Source organism: Nicotiana tabacum, chromosome 6 (assembly GCF_000715075.1).
Source record: "Nicotiana tabacum cultivar K326 chromosome 6, ASM71507v2, whole genome shotgun sequence".
NCBI lineage: Eukaryota > Viridiplantae > Streptophyta > Magnoliopsida > Solanales > Solanaceae > Nicotiana > Nicotiana tabacum.
This window is the reverse complement of record NC_134085.1, coordinates 177,641,844-177,649,266: the sequence shown is the minus strand read 5'-3', so window position 1 is coordinate 177,649,266 and position 7,423 is coordinate 177,641,844. Positions and strand designations below refer to the sequence as shown.

Here is a 7,423-nt window from a genome sequence, read left to right as displayed (position 1 = left end):
TTCAATCAACTAATATACATTATTATACAAGTTTCGACATAAAATAAATCAAAATACCTCGATGTAGTGTTTTGTGTGAAAATTTGAGTCCGAAAGAGTGAAACCACAATAATACGATGCTCTACTACGATGTGGGACCTATGTTCTTAATGTTTTGTGTGACGGGTGGGGCCCACATTTTTTTAAAAAGAAGATGATGGGGGGGGGGGACCAGAAACAGGGAGGTTGAAGTAAAAAAATGGGGAGGGCGATTCTGGTCGGGGAAGAAGACGAAGGGGATTATTTAATTAGGGGTATAGCGTGCTATATTTTTACGCATCGTCAGTATATATAACGTAAAAATATGCCACGCTATACCTTAACGGGAAAAGATTTTGTTAAGGTATAGAGGACTTATTTACGTAATTTGAGTCCAAAAGAACCACAATGGGGTTCCGGACTCCATAAGAGGCTTCATTTCCTCCTATAAACTTTTTTGTCAAACTATATCCTTCATTTTCTTCTAGAGGACTTCAGAGAAAGATGACTAGTCTTTTGACATGCTAATATCAATATCAAAAAAAGCCACTAAAAGTAGATTCCTTAGCTTCTTCCAAGTTAGCACATCCAAGACTATCAGACGAATCTGACCCACTATTCTCCCCTTGTCCCTTTTGTTCGACCAGATTTTCGAGAATATCCTCTTTGACATGAGAAAACCTTTCATTCTACTCCATGGCAATTGGCAGCCTTGTCTGCATGGCTCTTTACATCACCATTAACTTTGTGTTTGTTCCACCATTTCCCATTCTTAAGGCTGCAAGCTCTCTCCTCTCAAGGCCCTGAGTTCTTCTGCAAAGGCTGCAACATCCCAATCTTCGTCTATATTTGTTGTTGCAGATCTTGAACTTCCAGATGAAGCACTATTAAGGTCCCTAATAGCTTTGTCCAGATCCGGAGTACTGCTCCCAGACGAGGCATGCATTAGCCCTAACTTGCTCAAAAAAGAGCACTTGTAGAACAAAACGAAGGGATAGCCTCTCGTTTTGCACATCATGCATACAAGCATCCACCGAGAGCTTCTTGCAGTCCATCATCTTACAAAATTCTTTGCCTCTCACTCTTGCTGATTCCAGGGTGCTCCTTAAGGTACATATCAATTGCACCATTGATACCATCATGACCGGGTCGAGAAAAATTGGATACCATCTCTGCTAGACCAATAAATGCTGACAAAGGGACAATTTTGGTAAGGCATCCATCTACTAGCTTTGCCACCATTAGTTTTGAAGCTTCTGATAAAATCCCTGGCTTGCGGATCTCCTGAATTTCATCTCCATCTTCTAGCTGAGGTTCAGAATCCTTATCTCGCATCATAAAAACTTCTAATATTTTCTGGACGACATGGACATCATACATGGTTCCTTCCCCATTCGCGCCTCGAATCAAAAGATCATTTACAGAAGCCTCCTACAATTGCTGCCCTATTCTTTTAACTAGTTCAGCCTTTGCAATTTATCCAGAATCAAGTGAAATTGATGCTCTCAGCAGTTCTAACAAGAAACTACAAGAGACACAACCTTTCTCAGAGGGCAACAACCATACAATCATATCCAATATTGCACGGCATTTAGAGACTTAATTTAACTGGAACACACTTTATTAAACACCTTCTATAAGCATAAGCTTTCATAGCTTCTCCAATTACTTCAAAATAAAGAATGCCTTTGTTTTTTATAGTGACAATTACCTGCTTATATAAATCTACTTCAAGATCACTTAAGTCCTAACCCACCAATATTTTGGCACCATGCGGCTTCTAATACCATTCAAATTAGGATCATTTCTGTTCTCCTTTGAAAGCTTTTGCGTATAGGACCAATTCACTCTCTTGGGTGCTATAGTATCAATGCAGTGGCTGATCAACTTTAATTCTTCACACAAACGTGACTGAGACTTAGTAGTTTGAAGAACTTTTATTGAATCTTTCCAGCTCCGAAAAGCTCGAGTTTCGCAAAACATCAATCTTGTAAATAAGATTTCCTTTCTCAATAGCTTCTTCACTGTAACAGTGATGCCGTAACAAAACTTGGCACATATTTCAAAGGTAGTAGGTCCTCTAGGAATGGCATGAATGTGAACTTCATCACAATTTGCTTCACTTGCATTTGTTAGGATAAAATAAATAAATAATTCCGCCCAGGAATAATATCCACAGCAAATAATAATAACACAAGAGAGTAACAATGACACCAAATATTTTAGCGGGGTAAAATACAATACCCGAGTGGAGCAATATTATCACTATAATATTGTAACTTAGTAGTGTCAAGAAACTACTACAACTTTGAAAGAAATAACACTCTTTATTTAACACACTTCACTACAATATTACTACCACTCACTAATTATCTCACAGACAATAATCTGTGGATTACTCTCACTAACTATATGTTGCTTCTCTCTTTATTTTGGTGTGTTTAACAGAGAAGGAGGCATCTCTATTTATAGGCAAAGTTGCCAACCTCTCAGCAACACAAAATTGACTTTTTTCATCCGCCCATTCAATTACTTCAGCCGCCCATTCAATTTCTTCAGTCGCCCATTCAATTTCAAAGCCACCTAATTTGTCATCTTTTTCAATGTTTCACTTTTTTTTGGGTCCTACAAATCTCTCCCTTAATTTTGATTTTTCTTCTTCATTCCAAGTCTTGATCTCAATCTTTGAAAATCTTCAAACTTGAGAGGCTTTGTGAAGATATCTACAACTTGATCATGAAACTTCACATATTTGAGCTCGACTTCCTTCTTCGGAATGCATTCTCTGATGAAGTGATACCTTGTATCTATATGCTTGCTTCAATCATGATACACTAGATTCTTTGCGAGTGCCTGCGCTGATTTGTTATCAATACAAATCTTTGTAGCTTCAATTTGTGGCAAATTAAGCTCCTTCAATAATCTCCTTAGCCAAATAGCATGACAGATACATGATGTTGCTGCTTTATATTCGGCTTCACAAGTCAAGAGAGTAACAATGGACTGTTTCTTTGAACTCCAAGAAATAACAGAATCACCCAAGAAAAATACAAAACCAGTTGTACTTTTTCTATCATCAATATCTCCCGCATAATCACTATCACAAAATCTCATAAGACTGAAATCACTAGAAGAAGAATAAAATAGCCCAAAGTCAATCGTGCCTTTTAGGTAGCGAAGAATTCTTCTAGTGACCTTCAAGTGAGTAGAGGCAGGAGCCTCCATGAACCGGCTAACTACTCCAACTGCAAAGAGTATATCTGGCCTGGTACAAGTCAAGTACCTCAAACTTCCCACAAGACTTTTGAAGAATGTGGGATCCACTTTTTCTCCTTCATCAAACTTGGACAATTTTGTCCCACTTTCCATCGGTGTGTTCACGGGGTTGCAATCGAGCATGTTGAACTTCTTCAATATCTCCTTTGTATAGCTTTCTTGAGAGATAAAAATTCCATCCTCCATCTGCTTCACTTCTAGGCCCAGGTAATATGACATGGGCCCTACGTCTGTCATCTCGAACTCACGGGACATATCTTTCTTGAAAGCTTCAAACAAACTTGGGTTATTACCCGTGAAAATAAGATCATCAACATAAAGATAAACAAGTAAGATATCTCTATTAGTATGAACTTTAAGGTAAAGAGCATATTCATGGAGACAACGAGTAAACCCATTGTCTTGAAAATACTTGTCGATGCAACTATTCCATGCTTGCTTTAATCCATATAAAGCTTTCTTCAACCGCAACACTTTATCTTCATGGTTTTTGACCACGAAGCCCAATGGTTGTTCAACATAGACTTCTTCTTCAAGATAGCCATTCAAGAAGGCTGACTTGACATCTAGTTGATGAATCTTCCACTTCATTTGCGCCGCCAAAGAGATCAGCAAACGAATCGTCTCCATGCGGGCAACAGGTGCATAGACTTCTTCATAGTCAATGCCTTGCCTTTGCTTGTAGCCTTTAGCCACAAGTCGTGCCTTGTATTTCTCCACATCTCCATCAGCATTCTTCTTTATTTTGTATACCCATTTCACTCCAATTGCTCGATGACCTTTGGGAAGAGTTGTTAACTCCCAAGTGTTGTTCTTCTCTATTGACTTGATCTCATCCTCCATGGCTTGTATCCACCTTTTGTTTGTAACAGCTTCATCAAAGTTCATTGGTTCTCTGTCAGCAAAGAGACAACATAAAAAATCAAAATTAATAACTTCTTCTGTGTCCTCATAGAGCTCTTGAATGCTCCTTGTCCTTTGCAGCTGTTCATTTGAACCTTCTTGAGAAGAGGGAGATGCAACATTTGTTGGAGAAGGAGGTGGAGTTGTGTCCTGCACAGGTTCCACGGTCTCTAGTTCTTCTTCATCACCAAAGTATGGAAGAAAATCATATGAAGTTTCTTCCTCAGCTTCCCAATTCCATGCCAATTCTTCATCAAATTCAACATCACGACTTACCACTACCTTGCCGCTGCTTGGGTTGTATATCTTGTAGCCTTTTGAACTCGTATCATAGCCAACAAACACATGCTTGACACTTCGATCGTCAAGCTTCGCTCTCCCTTGATGTGGCACATGAGCATAGGCTATGCTCCCAAAGATTCTTAAGTGCTTGACACTTGGCTTTCTTCCACTCCATGCTTCTTGAGGGGTTTGATCTCTAACATTTCTTGTTGGAGACCTGTTATTCAAATAAACTGCACAAGAAACAGCTTCGGCCCAAAATTCCTTAGGCATACTTTTAGCTTTCAACATACATCTAGCCATATTAAGAATCATTCAATTCTTTCTCTCTGCAACACAATTTTGTTGAGGTGAATAAGGTACCGTTAGAGGGCGACGAATTCCATGAAGTTGACAGAAGTCATTAAATTCGTTTGAGGTGAATTCGCCTCCTCTATCGGACCTTAGAGCTTTAATTTCATAGCCACTTTCTTTCTCCACAAGTACTTTGAAATTTTTAAAAGCAGCAAAAGCTTCAGATTTTTGGTTCAAGAAATAAACCCAAGTCTTTCTACTAAAGTCATCAATGAAAAGCAGAAAGTATTTTCTTTTACCAAAAGAAGGTGGATTGATTGGTCCACACACATCAGTGTGGACAAGCTGGAGCGGCTTGGTTGATCTTGACATGGCCTCCTTTGGAAAACTCCTCATTGCATGTTTTCCAAGAAGACAAGCTTCACACAATTGATTTGGATGGTTGATTGATGGTATCCCATGCACCATGTTCTTTTCTCCCATTGATTTGAGCGCTTCAAAATTTAAGTGCCCAAATCGCATGTGCCAACACATTGATTCATCTTGCACATTAGCCTTCAAACATTTTGCATCAATTGTTTTAAGATTCAGAGAAAACAATCTATTCTTTGCCATATGCACTTTAGCAATTAGAATTCCAGTTAAATCTCTAAGCCAAAGATGCATATTTTTCATGTGGATGTCATATTCCCTTTCAAGAAGTTGACCCAAACTTAAAATATTACTTTTTAATTTTGGCACATAATAAACATCTTGAATTAACTTGTGACTACCATCTTTACAGGAGATCAGAATCGTACATATCCCTTCGATTTGAACTTTTGAGGTATCTCCAAAGGACACATTATCTCTCACTGTTTTATTGATCTCCACAAACTTCTCTTTGCACCCACACATATGATTTCTTGCTCCATTGTCCAAATACCACGAGCTGCAATCATCTCTATCTTCTTCCTTGAGTGTCATAAACAACGTTGACTCATTTTCTTGTTTCTTGTCGTCAACAAGGTTAGCCATTTCTTCAACATTGCTACGACATTCCCAAGAGTAATGGCCAAATTTATGACAATTATAATATTCAATTTTTGATTTGTCATACCTTTGTCCATTATTTTCTTGGTAGTATCCACGTCCTCTTCCTCCTCTTTGTCCACGACCACGACCTTTGAATGTTTGGTGGATTTTAACTTCATTGTTGAAGTTGTTACCATTACTTCTTCCTCTTCCATGACCTCCTCGACCTCGGCCTCGTCCTCGTCTGTTTCCTCGATAGCTTGTTTCACCTCCATAATCCTTGAAGGATGCCTGAGTTTTAAGAAGTTGTTCTAATGGCACTTCTTGTCTCCTTTTGATCTTTTCTTCGTGGGCTTGTAAAGAACCTTCCAATTGCTCCACCATCATAGAGTCTAAATCTTTAGACTCCTCAATAGCACACACCACAAAATCAAATTTAGGTGTTAAAGTGCAAAGGATTTTTTCTACCACACGGACATCTTCTATGTCCTCCCCGTATCTTCTTAGTTGATTTACAACAGCCTTCACTTTTGAAAAATAATCCGAGATACATTCGGATTCTTTCATTTTTAAAACTTCAAAATCAGCCCTTAGAGTTTGAAGTTTTAAATTTTTCACCTTGTCAACTCGTTGAAGAGAATTTTGTGAAATCTCCCAAGCTTCCTTTGAGGTGGTAGCATCTGCCACCTTCTCAAACATGACATCATCCAAACATTGGTGGATGAGCGTGAGGGCTTGTTGATCCTTCTTCCTTGTCTTTGCCAAGACCTCTTTTTTATTTTGGGGCAGAGCTTCCTCATTATCGGGTTTTGCATACCCTCTGTCTACGATTTCCCATACATCCTGAGAGCCAAGGATGACTTTCATAAGTAGACACCATTTCTCATAATTATCTTTTGTCAGACGGGGGTACTGAAAAGATAGCGGACCATTATTTGCCATGGCTCTGATACCACGTTGTTGGGATAAAATAAATAAATAATCCCGCCCAGGAATAATATCCACAGCAAATAATAATAACACAAGAGAGTAATAATGACACCAAATATTTTAGCGGGGTAAAATACAATACCCGAGTGGAGCAATATTATTACTATAATATTGCAACTTAGTAGTGTCAAGAAACTACTACAACTTTGAAAGAAATAATACTCTTTATTTAACACACTTCACTACAATATTACTACCACTCACTAATTATCTCACAGACAATAATCTGTGGATTACTCTCACTAACTATATGTTGCTTCTCTCTTTATTTTGGTGCGTTTAACAAAGAAGGAGGCATCTCTATTTATAGGCAAAGTTGTCAACCTCTTAGCAACACAAAATTGACTTTTTTCATCCGCCCATTCAATTTCTTCATCCGCCCATTCAATTTCCAAGCCACCTAATTTGGCCTCTTTTTCATCTTTTTCATCTTTTTAGATGTTTCACTTTTTTTTTGGGTCCTACAGCATTAGCAACCAGCTTTTGCAAAGAGGTACTCTTGGACAGGACAAAACTTGTGCAAGTAAAACTTTACTTCTCCGACATTAACCGTGATGTCCGAGGCCAACTCAGAAGCAACATATCTGACATTGTTCCCATCTGACTGAAAGGTATCAGGCTTGGATCCAAGTTTCATGAACTTCAT

At 38.5% G+C, this 7,423-nt stretch overlaps 1 pseudogene; it reads right to left on the bottom strand.

The window, feature by feature from the left end:
- Positions 1 to 266: 266 nt before the first annotated feature.
- On the bottom strand, positions 267 to 7,423 carry LOC142182090 (phototropic-responsive NPH3 family protein NPY2-like; annotated as a pseudogene).